Genomic DNA, 20,541 nt, shown 5'->3' with positions numbered 1-20,541 from the left:
AAGGTGAGTCATTATTTCTTACAAATGAGGCTTTATCTAGATAGCTCTGTTTCTATAATATAATGGCAGATGTAAACTTTTTTTACATGAAAAATGGGAAATGAACTGTGTATGATCATTTCTGTCTTCACTAAGATGTATATGTAGCATACAAAAACACGAATCCAATACTGTACTGTGGGCTGGAAGGCACTTCCATTTGTAAGCTGACTTGAGATATTGCAGTTTTTGCCTGTTTTTTTTTTTTTTAAACGCTGATTTTCTCCTTTTGTTCCTCATTGCTTGATCTCATCCTACTATATTACCACTCAACTAGGACAGATTCTCATAAGTTTCTACCATGTGAACTAAAATATAATTTGCCGGATCACTTTTATTCAGGACTTCTAAAATAATGCTCTAATAAAATCAATTCCTAAGAATAATTTTGTTAATAATTCAAATATCACATCTACTAAGACCCAGATACTTTATGAACGTAACCTCTAGCCCTCAATACCATGCTATTTCCCTGTTAATGTGGGTGAGAAAATGTTTACTTAGAAATAAGAGGTCATTTAAAGGGTGAGATTATAGGGATTTAAACCTATGTTCATGTGATACCAAAACTCAAATTCTACTTCACTACAACACTTCGGAAAATACCATTGAGTTAATGGTATTTTATGTTTATTGACAGATGAAGTGACATGGCACCTCCAACACATTCTACTTTCATTATTTAAAAAATTTCTTCTGAAAAAGAAAGATACTAATTCGTACAATGACAGCACTACCAACAAGTAGGAGCAGCACTTTATTTTCTGCCAAACATTTTCTGTTATGTAAATATAGGCGTTATGCATTTCTACAGGAATTCATTCTGTCTCTTAAGGAATGTAACAAAACTACTCCTTGCCTCAGGATTTTGGTTGGAACTGAACATTTCAGCTTTCCATTAGCTATCATTAGTCAGTCACTGAATTTGGACAGCACTAATTTAAAAACCTCTTTACCCCATAATCCTAGCACTTTGGGAGGTCGAGTCAGGCGGATCACCTGAGGTCAGGAGTTTGACACCAGCCTGGCCAACATGGGGAAACCTTGTCTCTACTGAAAATACAAAAATTAGCCGGTCATGGCGGTGCACACCTGCAATTCCAGCTACTCGGGAGGCTGAAGCAGGGGAATCACTTGAACCCAAGAGGCAGAGGTTGCAGTGAGCCAAGATCGTGCCACTACACTCCAGCCTGGGTGACAGAGCAAAACTCTGTCTCAATAAATAAATACCAATAGAAAACTCTCCACAAGTTATTCAAAGCTGATGTTGAAAATTAGATATTTTATCTAGTCACGCTAAGTTAGGAAATTCTACACTATATAACCTTTTTAAATTATTTAAATGTATTTCTAAAACTGAAACATTTTCTTGGAGGCTAGGGCCCTGGTACACACCTCTGTATTCCTAATGCCAAGTGCAATGCCTAACACAGAGTGGGCATTCAACAAATACTTGGTAGCCTGAAATGTTGACACATTATCCCAGAAAGTGCCTTCAAAGGTCATTTTTCTCTAAGACCTTATGGATTGTTCAGAGTAAAGCATGTCTTAGAACATAAATATAAAACTAACTGAACTAGAAGTAGATGAAATATAAATGCAGAAAAGGGCAATCAGGAAAATCTTCAGAAAAAGTATGGAAACAGATCAACTTTTTAGTACCTAATCACAATACTTCTTAATTATAATTAAGTACTACAGGGAGCCCTTGTAAGGGCATTAGTACATTTATTTGTCGTTATATTCATTTTTATTTTACTTACGCTTTGGTGCTATGTTTTAATTCAGCAGATGATAGTTGAGGTAATAATGTTTGTCAGCCTATCAGTGAGTTTTTATCATAATGTTTTTGACATCATTTTTTTGTTCCATAGTATTCGCTATGAAATTTTAAACTACATCTATTTTCCCCTTCAAGAAGTAAATATAGCTCATTGAACGCGCTTGCAGTTCTGGAGGTTTCTGTGTCTTTCTTTGTAGTCAGAGTTGGCCCTACACGCCAGCAACCGTGTCGAAGGGACCTGCAGTTGGTATTGATCTTGACACCGCATACTCTTGTGTGGGTGTTTTCCAGCATGGAAAAGTAGAGATAATTGCCAATGATCAGGGAAACTGAACCACTCCAAGTTATGTCACCTTTACAAACACTGAATGATTGATCGGTGATGCCACAAAGAATCAAGCTGCAATGAACCCCACCAACATGGTTTTTGATGTCAAACATCTGATTGGATGCAGATTTGATGATGCTGTTGTCTAGTCTGATATGAAGCATTGGTCCTCCATGATGGTGAATGATGCTGGCAGGCCCAAGGTCCAAGTAGAATACAAGGGAGAGACCAAAGCTTCTATCCAGAGGAGGTGTCCTCTATGGTTCTGACAAAGATGAAGGAAATTGCAGAAGCCTACCTTGGGAAGACTGTTACCAATGCTGTGGTCACAGTGCTAGCTTACTTTAATGACTCTCAGCATCAGGCTACCAAAGATGTTGGAACTATTGCTGGTCTCAATGTACTTAGAATTATCAATGAGCCAATTGCTGCTGATATTGCTTACGGCTTAGACAAAAAGGTTGGAGCTGAAAGAAACGTGCTTATCTTTGACCTGGGAGGTGGCACTTTTGATGTGTCAATCCTCACTATTGAGGATGGAATCTTTGAAGTCAAATTTACAGCTGGAGACACCGACTTGGGTGGAGAAGACTTTGACAACTGAATTGTCAGCCATTTTATTGTTGAGTTCAAGCGCAAGCATAAGAAAGATATCAGTGAGAAGAAGACAGCTGTGAGACGCCTCTGTACTGCTGGTGAACATGCTAAGCATACTCTCTCTTCCAGCACCCAGGTCAGTATTGAGATCGATTCTCTCTATGAATGAATCCACTTCTGTACATCCATTGCCTGTGCCTGATTTGAAGAATTGAATGCTGACCTGTTCCATGGCACCCTGGGCCCTGTAGAAAAAGCCATTCAAGATGCCAAACTACACAAGTCACAGATTCATGACATTGTCCTTATTGATGGTTCTACTCATATCCCCAAGATTCAGAAGCTTCTCCAAGATGTCTTCAACAGAAAACAACTGAATAAGAGCATCACCCTTGATGAAGCTGTTGCTTATGGTGCAGCTGTCCAGGCAGCCATCCTATCTGGAGACAAAACTAAAAAATGTTCAAGATTTGCTGCTCTTGGATGTCAACCCTCTTTCCTTTGGTATTGAAACTGCTGGTGGAGTCATGATTGTCCTCATCAAGCACAGTACTACCATTCCTACCAAGCAGACACAGACCTTCTGGCAGCCTATCTATTGTGACAACCAGCCTGGTGTGCTGATTCAGGTTTATGAAGGTGAGTGTGCTATGACCAAGAATGACAACCTGCTTGACAAGTTTGAACTCACAGGCATACCTTCTGCACACCATGGTGTTCCTCTGATTGAATTCACTTTTGACATTGATGCCAACGGCATCCTCAGTATCTCTGCCGTGGACAAGTGTATAGGAAAAGAGAACAAGATTACTATCACTAATGACAAGGGTCCTTTGAGCAAGGAAGACATTGAATGTATGGTCCAGTAAGCTGAGAAATATAAAACTGAAGATAGGAGGTGTCATCCAAGAATTCACTTGAGTCCTATGCATTCCGCATGAAAGCAACTGTCAAAGATGAGAAGCTTCAAGGTAAGATTAATGATGAGGACAAATAGAACATTCTGGACAAGTGTAATGAAGCTATCAACTGGCTGGATAAGAGTCAGGCTGCCAAGAAGGAAGAATTTGAACATCAGCAGAAAGAGCTGGAGAAAGTCTGCAATCCCATCATTACCAAGCAGTACCAGAGTGCAGGAGGCATGCCAGGAGGAATGCCTGGGGAATTCCCTGGTGGTGGAGCTCCTCCCTCTGGTGGTGCTTCCTCAAGGCCCACCATTGAAGAGGTTGATTAATCTAACATAAATATAGATGTAGCATTGTTCCACACATTTAAAACATTGAAGGACCTAAATCTGTAGCAAATTCTGTGGCAGTTTTTAAAAGTTCACCTGCTGTAGTAGGTTACTGGGAATTCTCAATACTTGAATATGCAACATGTGCACAGGGGAGGGAAATAACATTGCACTTTATAAGCACTGTATTGTAAGTGGAAAATGCAACGTCTTAAATAAAACTACTTAAAATTGGCACAAAAATATATAATTTAACACTGTGTTAAGAATATATCTCTAAAAGTTACAGAGATCTAAGCACTTGCATTTTTTATAAATTATTAGTAGCAAAATGCAATCCTGAAGGTATAACTACAGTAAAATTGGGTTTCTCTATTTCCCTTCAAAGTTGGCTTGGCATTATGACTGTATATAGTAAGTATGAAAACAATCATCTATGTGGTAATTTGGGAGCTGGGAAAATATCCCATCTACTTTATTATAGTAATTTAAATTGTACCATTGTAAGCCCTATTCTTACCAATTGACTAGGGAGACATGTACCTCCTCTGAACTTCTTAACCACCTATTATTTACTCAATGCATTCCATCATTAGCACATAACCTCATGTTGTTCTTTTTTTTATATATATAAGTTTCTGCCTCCCACCAACACACACAAACACACATATGCATAACATAATTATATTATAAACTCCCTCATAAGCAGGGATTGGAACTATATATTACGACATCCCACTGTGTTTTGTTCAGTGCTGACAAACAGCAGATACTCAATAAGTGTCTTTATATTGATTGTGGTTTGATACATGGGTTATAATAGTTTAACAATGATTTTTGTTTTCCTTGATCATTGTTAGAACATCTCTATCCTAGTGGCTTCTGGGTTCATAATAACTGCTTAAAGTGTTAAAGATGATGGAGTTTGGACACAGGGTGGGATGGGATGGGAAGCCTCTGGGTAAAATAAAGGATTTAATTTCATTTAGATGTCTGCTTCAGAAGGGGTTTAGAAACCAAAGCTAACTGCACAAAGTGAAAGGCATTTTGGAAATTATGTGGTTTATTTAATCAGTTTCTAAAGGAACTTGTTTAATTCCAGTTCCTGAATAGATTCTGTGGTTGCAGTAGTCTTATTTGCTGAGTAAAATATGTAATACAAAAAATATGCAATTGCAATTTTTGGAATAAATGCATCATATTGTTGAGCATAAATGATCTCCAAAATATCTGCTCAGTATCCCAAAGTGCACTGATAAACATAACTGTTATTCTTGATAAAAGGTATGATCCCATGGTATCTGAAAAATTGTCTATTTTTAGATTATTTAAGAGTCTGTATTCTAATTCAACCAAGATTACTTTAAAATTTAACTTTTGGAAAAATGACACATGAAATGTATTCGGCTATTCCCAATCACAATACGTTAGTTTGCTGTAATTCACACAGAGCTATTTTTTCATAGAGTTTCACTTATGAAACTGGCTCTTACTACAAAAATGAAGTATACCTTGTTGCAGTACTATTGCTTTATTTTGAGATTTGAGTGGGGAGAAAGGCTAATATTTCTATCTTACTAATATTGTGTTTACCAGTTTTTCATTCTGATTTAAGATTCTTTCCATAAAATAAGTTATAATGGGAAAGGGGGAAAGAAGTTCTTGTGCACCTGATTTTCAGGGTAAGGAAAGTAAAAATGTTAAGCTCAGTTACTGAAAAGAATTTTTACTTATTGCATATACCTGCTTAAGAAAGGCCTTAGAATAATCATACTTTGGAGACAAAATCAAATTTAGAGACATCTAACACAGTCCTCTCATTTCACAAATCAAAGGAGGCTCAAAGAAGCCAAGTGGCTGAACCTAGATCACACAGTTACTGCAAAAGCTGGAAATTGAACCTAGGCCTTCAATACTTTACCATCCCTTAGTATTAACCAACAGAAGGAAAATGTAAAAATGCAGAATGGTGAAATAGTTCACAAGAAAGAGTAATCCGCCAAGAGTCTGGTATCCCAAAGTAAATCCAAGTTACATTATTGATGATTTGCCTAATAATTTTATATCCCTACCAACTCTCCTCATTGACCTTGCCCCTTTCTAAATTTATTCTTTTCCCAGTTTCGGCTTTTGCTTCATGTCTTGGGCCTTAGGCTAACCTGGAATTACTAGCCTTTGTTGGACAAGACATGAGTAGGGCTGTTTCTTAAGCCAAAATCTATAGTGATTTCCCTTGATCCCATAAACGTGTACAAGTCTCCCCGATAATTAAAGTACTTCTTTGACTTTTTGCCTCCCTCTGAAAAATGTTTCCTCTCCTAAAGGTCAGAATCAAGCCCCCCCACCCCCGCCGCCCGCCCCACCACGACACACACACAAAAATCTAGTTTCATAAAAAACAAATGCAAAATGTGAACCTTGCTTGAAAACTAATTTAAATAAAGCAACTCATTTATATTCTAATTTGAGCCAATTATTAAAAGTGAATACAGATTAGGTAGTAGATGATATGAAGTAATCATTTTAACTTTATGCAGTAAAATCACTTTATGGTGTTATGTTTAAAATGTCATTATAATTCAAGGTGTATAAAGAAGTACTTAAAAGAACAGAACGTCCAGAATGACAACCTTGGTGAATTCTTTCTCTCGCAAAAGCTATAAAAATACTTGCAAAACTACAAAAATCAACTGTTTTAGAATCCTGAAAATTAACCAAAAGTACAGATTTGGCTTAAAACATATTCATTTAAAAACAGTCTACTGCACATCAGTTAGAACAGTGGGATCTATGTTGTTTTAACTTTGGGCTACCTTCATCCCCCTCTCACCACAGTAACAAAGCACAGTAACCAGCCAATAGAGTGGGGACTGATTTGTTTTGGAGCTTCATGTAAAGCCCCATCCTTAGAACACTTTCAATATTTCGGCAATATTTACAATAATTCCTTTGAAACACATTATTCACAGATGATTGGGCTATTTGTCCTGACTCTGAGTTTAGTTCTTCGGAAAAAGCCTTGTCTCCAGAGTTTTGAAAACAATAACATGAGCTGGATTTAATAACATTGCAGTTGCCTAAGCCTGTGAGTTCAGTTGTAACAAACAAGAAACTGGCTAAAAATTGAAAAGGAATACATCGGTAATGGGAAAAGGACCAACACAAGGGACTCTAAAGTGCTCCAACATATTTCAGGAAATCTAAAAAGCTGCACAAGTGTGTATGTCTGTACACATGCCCAAGAAAACTCAGAGAGGACACAAACAACTCATCTCTAGCTACCTTTGATGCTGGACTCAAGCAGGAAGTAAAAGCTAATACTGACTTGTAAATTCTCTGACATTTGAAGGTGCGACCTCCCACAAAAATCTCCTTGGAACAGGGTGGAAGAAATACTGGCTCAAAGCATTTAATAGAATATTCTGAACAATCATTGGCTGACTACAAACAATGCTGATTCAGGGGCAACTCTTAAGAAGTAAGGATTAAAAATAAAAGCAAATATCAAAGAAAAATGCTTTTCTTTTGAAAAGAAATACTGGCTCATAGCATTTAACAGAATATTCTGAACAATCACTGGCTGACTACAAACAATGCTGATTCAGGGGCAACTCTTAAGAAGTAAGGATTAAAAATAAAAGCAAATATCAAAGAAAAATGCTACCAGAGAAAATAGCAGCCACATATTGCAAGGAATACAGAATCTATAGAAGTATTCTAGGAAAGTAACTGAAGCAAGCAGCAATGAGGACAAAATCTCATAAACAACAATAAACACTACAGGTTGGGGTAGACCTGATTTCAAAGTCACTACAATATATTATTTAAAACGTCCGAGTTTCAACCAGAAATTTCAAGACATGCAAAGAAACGGAAAATATGCCAGGCACGGTGGTTCAGCCTGTAATCCTAGCACTTTGGGAGGCCAAGGTGGGTGAATCTCTTGAGGTCAGGAGTTCGAGACCAGTCTGACCCTGTCTCTACTAAAAATACAAGCCCTGTGAAACCCTGTCTCTACTAAAAATAGTGAAACCCTGTCTCTTCTAAAAATACAAACAATAGCCAGGTGTTGTGGCATGCACGTGTAATCTCAGCTGCTTGGGAGGCTGAGGCATGAGAATCACTTGAATCTGGGAGGCGGAGGTTGCAGTGAGCTGAGGTCACACCACTGCACTCCAGCCTGTGCAACAGAGTGAGACTCTATCTCAAAAAAAAAAAAAAAAAAGAAAGAAAGAAAGAAAGAAAGAACGAAAGAAAGAAAGAAAAAAGGAGAAAAGAAACAGGAAAGTATGGCATATAGGCAGGAATTAAATAAGTCAATGAAAAGTGTAGAGAGGGGGCCTAGATGTTGGACATATCAGACAAGGAGTTTAAATCAGCTATATAAATATGTTTAAAGAACTAAAGAAGACTATCTTTAAAGAATTAAAGAAAACTATGATGATAATGCTCACTAAATAGAGAAAATCAGTAAAGAGATACAAATTAATTTAATATTTAAAAGAACAAGAATTCGGAAGTTGAAAAGTACAATAACTGAAATGGTAAATTCATTAAATAGGCTTAATAGAACATTTCAGAAGGCAGAAGAAAGAAACAATAAACTTGAAGATAAGTCAAAAGAGATTATCCCATCTGAAGAACAGAGAGAATAAAGGAAAATGAACAGAGCCTCAAAGGCCTGTGAAACACCATCGAATTATGCATAATGGGAGTTCAGAAGGACAGGATAGAAAGATACAGAAAATATATTTAAAAAAACAATGGCTGAAATCCCAAATTTGATAGAAAACACTAATTTACACATCAAAAAGCTCAATGAACACCAATTAGTATAAACTCAGGGATACACACCTAGATACTTCATAGTCAAAGAGTTAAAAGGCAATGACAAAGAGCAAATTCTGGAAAAAGCAAGACATAAATGACTCAACATATACAAAGGGACCCAAATAAGATTAACAGTTGACTTCATCAGAAGCTGTGAGAGCCAGAAAGCATTGGGATGACATATTTGAAGGGCCGATAGAAAAATATCATCTACCAAGAATTCTATTCCCAGTAAAACTATCCCTTAAAAAAATGAAAGAGAAAGACATTTCCAAATAAAAAAATAGATAGAATTTGTAGTCCCCATACCTAACCTATATCTACCAAAGGGAATCTTTCAACTGAAATGAAAAGATAGATGGTAACTTGAATCCACATGAATGAAAACTGTTTTCTCTTTCCAAATGGTTTAAAAGACAAATCCATGAAAAAAAGTTTGCATGACAATGATATCACAAAGAAAGGGGAGGAAATGGAAGTATATTGGAGCAATATGTCTACATAGTATTGAAGTTTAATGTTAATCTTAACAAGATTGTTTCAAATTAAGATATATATTATATATGGAGTGACTGAAAATTGGATAATGAAATTTTACTGTAATTAAAGTTGATGGTTGCCTAACATTGTGAATATGCTAAAAATCACTGAATTGTACACTTTAAAGGGTGAATTTTATGGTATAAGATATATATCTCAATTTTAAAAAGGAATAAAAAGGAATATTGTAAGCCCCAGAGCAAACACTAATACTATTTTTAAGTAAATGACATAAAATAAAAACATAGTGAAAAAAATCCAAAAAGGAATTTAATGAATAATAATAACTACCTTACTTATGTTGTTATGCTTAACTGCTTGGCATCTAGCTGGAACCCAATATACTGTACCTATATCTATTATTGGCCTTATTTTTGTTATTGTTAGTGTATTCATAGCGTAAAATCATTTCCTCAAGGCCACAGGTTTGCTCTAGTAGTCGTTGAATAAATAATAGCAATAGGTAAGAAAGTAAGGTGAGTCTAGGTTTAACTTTGCTGTTTCACTACTTTTTTCTTTATTTGTACTTTTATTTTTCTTATTAACTATCACCTTTGTGTACAGTTAAATTAACTGCTTTTTTTTTTTTTTCAAATAGTTTTAACACAAGTCTGAAGAAAACTGCAAGGGAACATGAGGTAAGGCTAGAAGCGTTATATGATGGCACTTGCAATCCGAAGCATCATATGATGGCACTTGCAATCTCTCGTAAGATCTTTTGTTTACTTCAAAGTATAAATTGGACAGCTCTTAATTACATTGTTAGAATAGTTTACAACAGAATTAAGTACAGTCTTCAATTCACTACAGTTGCCGTCTTTTGTTTAGCCATTTACATAAGTAATTAAATAGAGCTTACAAATTATGTGTAAACAATATTATGACTCACTGAAAGTGAGACCTTTATGTGAATAACCCACAGTGAAAGCCAATTGAGTAACTTGTCATAGTAATACATGCTAAAAGGTTTATTTATGGAACACTGGCCTTCAAAAATTGCCTTAATATTTTTCAATGAAATAAGTTTGGGGAAGTGGCCACTTAATTTTCGTATTCCACTTAAATAAGAAGCTTACCTTACTCTGTTGTATTTAAACTGAGAAAATATATATTTATGTTATGTTGTATTATATTACATTATATTTGAACCAATATGCTACTTCCAGAACATTTGTTTTGGTACACGTGAAAATACATGATTTACATTTTTATATGCATAATATATTTTTGCTAGTAAATAGGGGTTTGGTGAAATGTCATACTAAAAATAATAATAACTTTAAAATTGTATAGAAAGTTAAAATTTACTAAATATTTTCACATTCAGCTTTTAATATTCACAAATACCTGTGAAGTAGATGCTAAGTGAGATATTGTAGGTTAAAATACTTATCAAGATAGATACACAATAAAAGTCATTTATAAAAGAGAATCTAGTTTGTAGAGATAATCAGTGACTTACCAAAATCAAAATACTAATATAACATTACTTGAGTCATTTGATCAAAAAGACTTAGTTAAAATAGAGTATTTCTTAGCCAGTATTAATGCTAAAGGCTATAAACTATCAAATTTAAATATGTATATGATTAGCTTATTAATGTTTAGCCTTTATATAATTTTCTATTGAACAATTTCCTTTTTAGTAGTAACAAAATTATACTACAATGTTTAGTGGAAATAATTTGTTATCTTTATTTTTTACTCCAATTGCCCTTCAACAGAACACCGAGGTTGATTACAACAGTTTATATGTGCCACTCACTGGTGAAATTTACACAGAGTTTATAATCAGGTTTATGAGGAATTGAAAATTAGAGACTTCACTTTCTTCCATCACAAGAAACACTTCAAACAACAGAGAATTTACTTTTCATTACACATTTCATTTATTTATTTTATATATTGTTATATATATTTAATTTATATATGCCATTATATATATTTTATATACCTTCTACTTTGAATATATTTTCGTACAAAATTAAATACATAATAGTTTCAGCTATTAGTTTAATAGAACATAGTCAGCTTTGTCCTTTGCACTTGCTCTTAAAATAGTAAATCCAGAAACTTTTTCCTCCCTATCAATATAAAGGAGCTATTAAGCTAAGATGGGGTTAAAGTAAAATATGGGGTATAAGATGGGGTTAAAGGAAAATAGAAAATGAATAAGTGCTTAATGAATATCAAATGCCTCTAAATTAATTTCCCTTGAAAGTTTTGTTCTACAGAATTTTGAGGAGAAAATGGGTTTTTTCTTAGCCAGTGCAGACTTTTGGATTCGAAGAACGAATTTGATCTAGAATAAGGAAACCTCTTACTCTGCAGAAGACAGCCTGATCTAATTCTCCCACGTGTACTCTAAGTACTAACTCAGAATTCTCTTTCTTCTTTATTCTAAATAGGGTTCTAAATAGGATTTTAAAAATCCACATTTATCATGAACTTACAATCACATAAAAAACAACAATATAAAATCTTCAGTGGCTTGGCTAATTTGCAATTGTACATGCTCCCATAGAAACTCTTGTATATCCCTTAACATGTTACTACAGAATAAAAATAGAAATAAACAGGATGAAAATAAAAATTCTATCTCCAATATCTGTGTTACTAAATATTTCTCAGTGAAAAGAACTCCATTAGAAAATCAATCTCATTCAAACTTGTCTTGTTGATGTTCTTCCTTTAAAAGAAACAATGGCATTGGGTCACGGGAAAACTTACTTCATTAAGTTTAATTTGGGGACTTAATGTTATGTGAACATTGAGTAAGCATCTTTTCTTTACTATATTTTGAATGCAGAACAACTAGATAGCAAAGATTTTAGATTTTTGATAGGTTTTATTTGCAACACAAAACAAACTTCAGCACACAAGGAATATGGAAATTTGACTAAAAAGGAAAAGAAAGAAATTAACTTTTAATGATTAGTCCAATGATCCTTTTACTATACAGTTCAAGCACTCTGTTAGGAGTACATACAGAAAAACATGAACAATTAAGATCCGTAGTTGTAATATATTCTATTCAGCATATGAAAGACACCTTTCAAGATTGAGTTACTGCCCTTTAAGATAAAGGCTAAGTAGGCTATTCTTATTCATTGCATAATGCTTAAGAGTGAGGATTATGGGTATATAGTCCATTCATTCTAAGCAAATTTTCTTTTATGTTCACTTAGATGACAACAAGGGTAAAAGGTCTTCTGAGTATTAAAATAATGTATAATTAATGAGTAGGTTTTTCATCTATGATCTCTTGCTGAGACTAACCAAACTGATTATAAAGATCATAGGAACATAGAAGCACATATGAAATTAACACTATCGTATGAAATAGAAATTCTTATTTTCATCTCCCTATCATTGACAAAAGCACTAAACTACCTTCATAATGATACTTTCAGATTTTGAGTAACTTGTTCAAAGTGGCATAACTAGGTATCTTAATTATAGAATCTTAAGACATAAAAGATGACCTCGAAAAAAATCTAGTTCAAGCTCTTATACCAGGCATAAATTCCTTGCATAACGACTAGTGATGGCTGGTGGTGTCCTCTCTTTGAAAGACAGAGCTTTTATTGAACCCTAAGCTGATTCTTTGTGTATCTTTTACCATTTTTCTTGCTTTTATCTTTGGAAGTATATGAGCAAGAAAATCGTTCAAGTCTTTGAAGATATATCGTGACCCCTCCCATTTCTCCTTAATTCCACTTCTAATCGCAAGACAGCAGAGGCATTACAATCTGGGCCTTCAAACTGTCGTAGGCAGGTATTAATAGAGTCTCAACTGAACTGAAATAAAATTATTTTGAGTAAAGCTATAGTTCTAAAACAGTGTGTATCAGTTAGGACCATGTACAGTACTAATAAGTGTCCAATAACTATTAACTATTAGTATTATGGTAAGGTTTGGAGAAATTACCCTTAAATGTACAAAAGACTATTTCCTTAGTTAGGTTACTCTGTGTCTCTAGAGCCATATCAAGACATCAAGCAAGAATCAACATTTGTTGTTGTTGTTGCTGTTGTTGTAGTTTTTCAGGAACACAGTATGTTCAACATTTTCGTAAGTCGGTGGCAGAAATAGCACTCTGGCTAGCTGGGAGAATGGTACCTTTAATACCAGTGATGTGAGGATGGATATTAGCCTTTTGTGGCCCTAAAATGAGGTAAAATTGTATACCTCAATTTCCCTCAGCTGTAAAGCGGGAAAAATACTTATACGTTGGTTGTGTTGATTGAATAAGATAAATGGACAGAGTAAGTGTTCACTTAAAGTTAGCTATTATAATACTTGTTATAATTGTTTCCTTCACCACCATCATTGAATCCAGTTAAAAGGCTCTTGGGATAGACATACAGGCTTTGAGGGAAAAGTCCATGAAGTAAGGCCTGAGAACTTAGCTCTCTAGGAATTGGCACATTAGTAGACGATATAAAAATCATTGAAAGTTTCCAAGTCTGGGCATGGTGGCTCATGCTTGTATTCTCAGCACTTTGTGAAGCTGAGGTGGGTAGATTGCTGTAGCCCAGGAGCTCACGACCAGCCTGGGCAACATAGTGAAACTCTGTCAACAGAAAGAAAGGAAAGGGAAAGGGAAAGGAAAGGAAGAAAGAAAGAAAGAGAAAGGAAAGGAAAGGAAAGGAGAAAAGAAAAGAAGAAAGGAAAGAAAGGAGAGAGAGAGAAGGAAGGAAGGAAGAAGGAAAGAAGGAAGGAGGGTGGGAGGGAAGGAAGGAAGGAAAGAAGGAAGGAAGGAAAGAAGAAAGAAAGAAAGAAAGAAAGAAAGAAAGAAAGAAAGAAAGAAAGAAAGAAAGAAAGAAAGAAAGAAAGAATTCCATGAATGAATGAGATTTAAGAAGAAAAAGAAAAAATGAGGAGAATCTTCAAATCACCAGAACTGGACACTACAGAGGGAACTCTAATCTTTCTCGAGAAGACAGAGGACATCTCCTCTTAAGGAAGAAAACGTAGGAGGTGCGTCCCATAGTTGGCAGTAGAATAGTGATAGCATTTAAATTTTGGTGCGTTGTTTTATGTATTAAATAGGGATAGTACATGTATAATACTTGGAACAATGTCTGGCCCTGAGCAAAAACTCAGATGTTGGCCGTTATTATGTAACTTTGACAGTGCTGCCTATCTGCCTGTAGTGAAATTATTTTTGCAACCAGAACTGGAATGTTAACTAAAATTACATTATTTATTTATTTTGTGCGTTTACTGGAGAATTAAACCAGTAATTAAATATGTAAAAGTCGTACATTTCTTTTTTTTTTTTTTTTTGAGACGGAGTTTCACTATCCTTGCCCCCAGGCTGGAGTGTAATGGTGAGATCTCGGCTAACCGCAACTTCCGCCTCCTAGATTCAAGCGATTCTCCTGCCTCAGCCTCCTGAGAAACTGGGATTACAGGCATGCGCCACCACACCCAGCTAATTTTGTATTTTTAGTAAAGACAGGGTTTCTTCATGTTGGTCAGGCTGGTCTCGAACTCCCAACCTCAGGTGATCTGCCCACCTCGGCCTCCCAAAGTGCTGGGGTTACAGGCATGAGCCACTGCACCCAACCAAAGTTGTACATTTCTAATGAGGATGGAAGAGAGAAAGAGCAAAGGATAACCAGAGGTAGAAGACTCTAGATATAAAAACAAAAGTCAGGACCTCTAGACTATATTCTTCAATATATGTCATTACAATTTAAATGTACTGATGCCATTATTCTTTTTGTATTTAGAACGGAAACTTACCCGGTAAAGAAATTGTTTTCTCTAGGATAAAGAGCCCGAGGTGAAGTGATTAAGGATATTGTTAAAGGGAAAGGGGATATTGGGAGAAGACATTTCAACCCCAAAGTAATGATTCACAGGTGAAGATGTGTAGGCCTGGGAATTTCCAAGAATATCACCTCATGAACTGATTTGCAAAGTGGAAAGAGGCCTTCATTTATCCATTTAAAAAAAAAAAAAAGACCAGATATAGGAGTAGATGCTAGGTATATACAAATACACGAGGCTGATAAGTTACCTGTTAAGCTTTTCAGAGGGATGTTTTTTTGGGTGAATGCCTGAGGACAGGAATTAAGGTATCAGTGTACAGACTCAAGATCAGCCCTGTGGAATATGTAAGCCCTGTGGATGATAACCATAAGTAACAAAGAAAGATAAAACAGAGATAGCTGTTTTACAGAGGGACTTTGTGAAGGGGACAGGGACGAGTATTGCTTTATCAATGTTTAGATAACAAAATGTGCCACAGTTATAAAGGATATAAAGGAGCATTTTCCTAATTTATGCGAGGAGCACAGCTAAGTACAATGAAGACTGACGCAAATGCAGCACACGTGGTATCTTGAGGGTTTGTAGATTTGGCAGTCCCGGGTGACAGCACTCTGGAGAGGTAACCAGCATTCTCATGGAAGGCACCAGTGGTGAAATGGCAAAGCGTCAGCAGAGACCACAATGCCTGGTGGGAGACTGTGGATGCCCAACAGACATGGCGGTACTCAGCAGATGCCGAGCAAATGATGATGGATACCCAGTGGCAGATGATGGATGCCCAGTGGGAGATGATGAATGCCAAATGGGAGATGATGGATGCCCAGTGGTAGATGATGGATGCCCAGCAGATACTATGAATGATGGCAGGTGATGGTAGATACATGTGTGCTCCATGAAAGCCCAGAATAATTGCAGCAGTGCATGATGAAAATTGATTTGCTCATGATCACATGAGAGAACCCCTGGGGACTTCTAGAAGTACTTAGGGGAAAATGAGTGTACTTTTTCTAGAGGGCTAGAGGACCTTTGTTAGCACAGGGGATAACAAGCCAGTGAATGAGGAGTATCAACATGAAAGCTATCTCTTCTGTGCTCACAGCTGTGATGCCCGTCACAAATGTGAACACTTTTAGGGACCAGGTAGGTAGTATCAGTGGGTAGGACAGCTGGGTATAAGAAGATGGGGAGTGGTAGAAAACATAGCAAAGTTGGAACTCACTCTTAAAATGTATTCAAATTATAAAGTTTAAAAATGTTTGGCTAGGCCAAAACAAAATTTACCTGCAGGCAAAATTCAGCCAAAGAGCCACTATAACAATATGTTCCAATGCCCTAGGGCTTAATATGTCACCTATCTAGGGATGTGGTACCACCTTTATGCACACAAGAAAATTGTTTCACTTTGAGAATGAACTCTAGTTATACAAATGCTGGAGGTATTTAATATATAAGAGACGATTATCTTCTGCCATTCATTAACCAATTCGAAGAAATCAGGGAGATTTTATTTATTACATGTTTATTTTCATAAACTGTATATGTTTCCAGAACATTTAGGACAACTTGGACTCCAGTGAATAACTTTTGATGGAGTCCCTGAAAATCCCCAGAGATGACAGTGGAAAATATGATGGATCTATACTTTCTAGATCTATTCCCAAACCCTCTTGCCCAAATGTAGTTCTGGTCTAGGTTTGACATATCTATATTTTACAAAAAGACATAAATCTCTAGCAAAAGGGGGTTCAGATTAAGGCATTCTTCAAAATAAATGAACACAAAATTACAAAATCCAGGAAGATTTATAAGCATATATTCCATTTTAATGGAATAATTAAATTTCAAAAATAATTCACTGTCATACATATATATCTAGAAAACCATATATATGTATATACACATATATATGTAGAGAGAGAGATAGAGACTAAGAGAGACAGAAAGACAGAGAAAGAGTAATTTTGGGGTGGGAGGGTGTCTTATTTAGCAGTTATATGTTTTAATGTAGTTATTCATTAAAGGAACATTCTAAGTGACATATAACATGAAGAAATGACTACAAACAAGGGTTTTCGAGTTTTTTAGGCCTGCGCTTAATAATCAGTTGTGTTACTTAAAAGTTCTAAGGTCTTGGACACATTACTTATCTCTTCTATACGTTACTTTCCTTTATTAAAATATGAAAAAATAGATAATACACATTCCTTTGAAAGAGTTTGGAAGAGTTAAATGAGTTAACATGTGCGAAATTCTTCACAGAATGCCTGGGGATATAGTATATTCTCAGTTAATGATAATTATTTTTAATGTAAAGATGAAATGGGTTGATTGTAGTTTAGGGCTTTACAAAGTTACTAGTCAACAATTTTAGTTCTCTCCCTTCCAGTCCTCAAATCCTTCCAAATTCCAATTAACATACTTAACCAGTTGGTTAGTTTCCTTTTTACATGGATAATTTTATATTTTGATAAAAACCAACCCTTTTACAACCTCCACAGGAATTTTAGCTACCAGACTTATTTCTGATTCACAGGTTTTTTGACTCAGGTGAACAGAAAACCAAGCCTAATACATTTACATTCTCAGAGGATTCAAACTATTTAAGTAATTATTACTACTAGCCCTAACTTAGAAAGATAAGCAAAAAACTAAAGAATTGTAAATATGTAAAACTTACATCAGTGTTTACTTGCTTTAGTTCATTAACATGGCTGTAATTACATTATGTAATTTTCAATTTCTGAAAGCACCTCTTCTAATTAAGAAAAAAAATGCGCCTAAAATGGATAATGCATTTCCATAACAAAGTAACCTAAAATCCACTTCTGGCACAGATGTTTGATTGCATGGGTTGCATACTAGTAACGAAGTGAGAAACCTGTGTCTCCCACATCCTCTGTATGTCTAGTTTGGTTGAAGTGTTGCTAACGAATTATAAATATGTTGTTGTCTGAAAAGAAATCATGGCTATTAGAAAGAGGATGTGGGTCAGATGTGATAACTCATGTCTGTAATTCCAGCAGTTTGGGAGTCTGAGGCAGGAGGATTGCTTGAGCCCAGGACTTAGAGACCAACCTGGGCAACAGAGTGAGACCCTATCTCTACAAATAAATAATTTAAAAAATTAGCAGGGCATGGTGGCAAGTGCCTGTTGTTCTAACTACTTTGGATACTGAGACAGGAGGATTGCCTAAGCCCAGGAGGTCAAGGCTGCAGTGAGCTGTGATTGTGCCACCACACTCCATCCTGGGTGACAGAGTAAGAATCTGTCTCAAAAAAGAAAAAAAAAAGATATGGGGTTGTGTATTTCCATTGTGGCAAATTAAATAACACATATGAAAGCATCATGAGTGCTCAATAGCAGATATTTTATGATAATGTCTAGATAAAGAATCAGAAGTTCAAGAACGGACTCCGTGTACTTGTATAAATTAATCCAATTGCTTTGAAAAAAGAAATTACTTTCATATGGTAGCCGCAAATATTGGTGGGCAAAAATTACCCAAGAAGAAGGCTATAGAAACTTGCTGGAGAACCCTTCCTTTGTGGAACATCCATTTCAAAACCATATAGAAATGTATAATAATAATAATAAATTGCAGTTTAATCCTGCAAAGCTACATAGATTGTCAAGTATGTGATTTAAATAGTTAACATTTCTTTTTGCCTCTTGCTTTTTGATTATTACTGGAAAGGGTATTTTTTCCAGTGGCTTCCTTCTCCTTACTCTGAATATATCTGTGTCTTATAAATGACTGCCAATTTCCAAAGTGAGGGTGCCATCCAGATCTTTGTTACTGTCTTGCCTCTACTTTTCCAGCTAGATAGTAAACTCCTTGAATGCATGTCTGTTTTCTGTTCCTGCTGTATCATATCATTTAATATGCCACCTAATCTATAGTGAGTGGTCAAAACAGATTAATGAATGGTGTTGACTTGATTCCGATTGAATCTGAGTTGATGGTAACGCAGTGGGTTGAGTAGAGCCACAGATGGGGAATAAAGTGGTAATTTTCAGTGTTCAGTAAGTGTGTGGGGAAATTGTTACTCCACGAAGTGTGAGAAACAGAGATCAGATCCTAGAACAAGCAAGGTACCAGAGAGCATGACTCCATTCCGCTCATCAATGAGTTTGCACAAAGCACTAAAAATCCAAAAAAAGACTCAAGGAGTTGAGATTGACGAATTGGGGCCCCGTGGAAAGTTAAATATGACGTGAATATTTGGAAACTTGGTAAAGAAAATTTAGGACAAGGATTATTTTAAACTTACAAGGTCTATATTTAGGTTACTTTTTCTTTTTTTGAGATGGAGTCTCGCTCTGTTGCCCAGGCTGGAGTGCGGTGACCGGATCTCAGCTCACTGCAAGCTCCGCCTCCCGGGTTCACGCCATTTTCCTGCCTCCGCCTCCCGAGTAGCTGGGACTACAGGCACCCGCCACCTCGCCCGGCTAGTTTTTTGTATTTTTTAGTAGAGACGGGGTTTCACCATGTTAGCCAGGATGGTCTCGATCTCCTAACCTCGTGATCTGCCCGTCTCCGCCTCCCAAAGTGCTGGGATTACAGGCTTGAGCCACCACGCCGGGCCAGGTTACATTTTCAAGCCAAATTTTCATTTAATATTTTTAAAGATGCAATTTATATGCCAAGGCAGTTAAGTTTTAAACATATAATTTTAATATGTATATATAGACACGTTTTAATTTTAAATAAGCCTGGAGTAGATTGAGTCTAAACCTTACAATGTATTACTAGCAGAGCGACCACAAAATTAGAAAGAATAAATGAAGATCTGATAAACTAAGCAGCCTGATGTCTTCTCTGAGCACAAAGATACTCATGATAGTAAGTTACCAGACCAATCTAATGGAAGCTGCAGAAGAGGAGGATGGTTGAGATGGAAGATACACTTATTTTTCAAGGGGAGAAAAGGATAGGAATGGAGACAACTGATCTGAAAAGTTTGACATGCAACTAGATTAGCCCTAGGAATATAAAAGAGGAAATTTAATTTGAACTGTAGGCATGAGGAAGCTGTGAGCTGATTTGTTCCAATTTAGTCACGGTAAATATATGTAAACCTGAACATGAGTATTTTTTATTCCTACTATTGAAAAACGCAGGGCGTAATTTTTGTGAAAATAAATTCTTTTTGTGCAAGAACATGGGAGAAAACTGCCACTGTTATGTGAATGATAAAAAAATTGTAATCTGGGTTCCTTAATAGGGTTCTATACACCTAAGGTTAAAATATCTATTATCGGGGGAGGATATAGTTCAAAAAGAAGATTTAATAATTATTTTGCACGTTGTGATGGAATTTTTAACATGGGGGAATAAGCCCGAATGTCTGTGCCTGGATGTAACTCTTACCTCTGTATCAGTACTAATTTTGATTTAATGTGT

General features: G+C 35.9%; 1 protein-coding gene and 1 pseudogene across 4 annotated transcripts in view; one reads left to right on the top strand and one right to left on the bottom strand.

The window, feature by feature from the left end:
- Positions 1-20,541, bottom strand: part of HTR2C (5-hydroxytryptamine (serotonin) receptor 2C, G protein-coupled) — a 306,150-nt gene that overhangs the window by 128,287 nt on the left and 157,322 nt on the right. The gene's annotated exons all lie outside the window — the stretch shown is intronic.
- Positions 2,014-3,981, top strand: LOC105542708 (annotated as a pseudogene). The gene has a single exon (XR_001006512.1). The product of XR_001006512.1 is annotated as a heat shock cognate 71 kDa protein pseudogene (transcript).

The sequence above is a fragment of the Mandrillus leucophaeus genome, unplaced genomic scaffold (genome assembly GCF_000951045.1).
Source record: "Mandrillus leucophaeus isolate KB7577 unplaced genomic scaffold, Mleu.le_1.0 Scaffold1063, whole genome shotgun sequence".
In the NCBI taxonomy this organism is placed as follows: Eukaryota; Metazoa; Chordata; class Mammalia; order Primates; family Cercopithecidae; genus Mandrillus; species Mandrillus leucophaeus.
The sequence above is the reverse complement of the archived record's forward strand: the minus strand, read 5'-3'. Positions and strand labels throughout refer to the sequence as shown.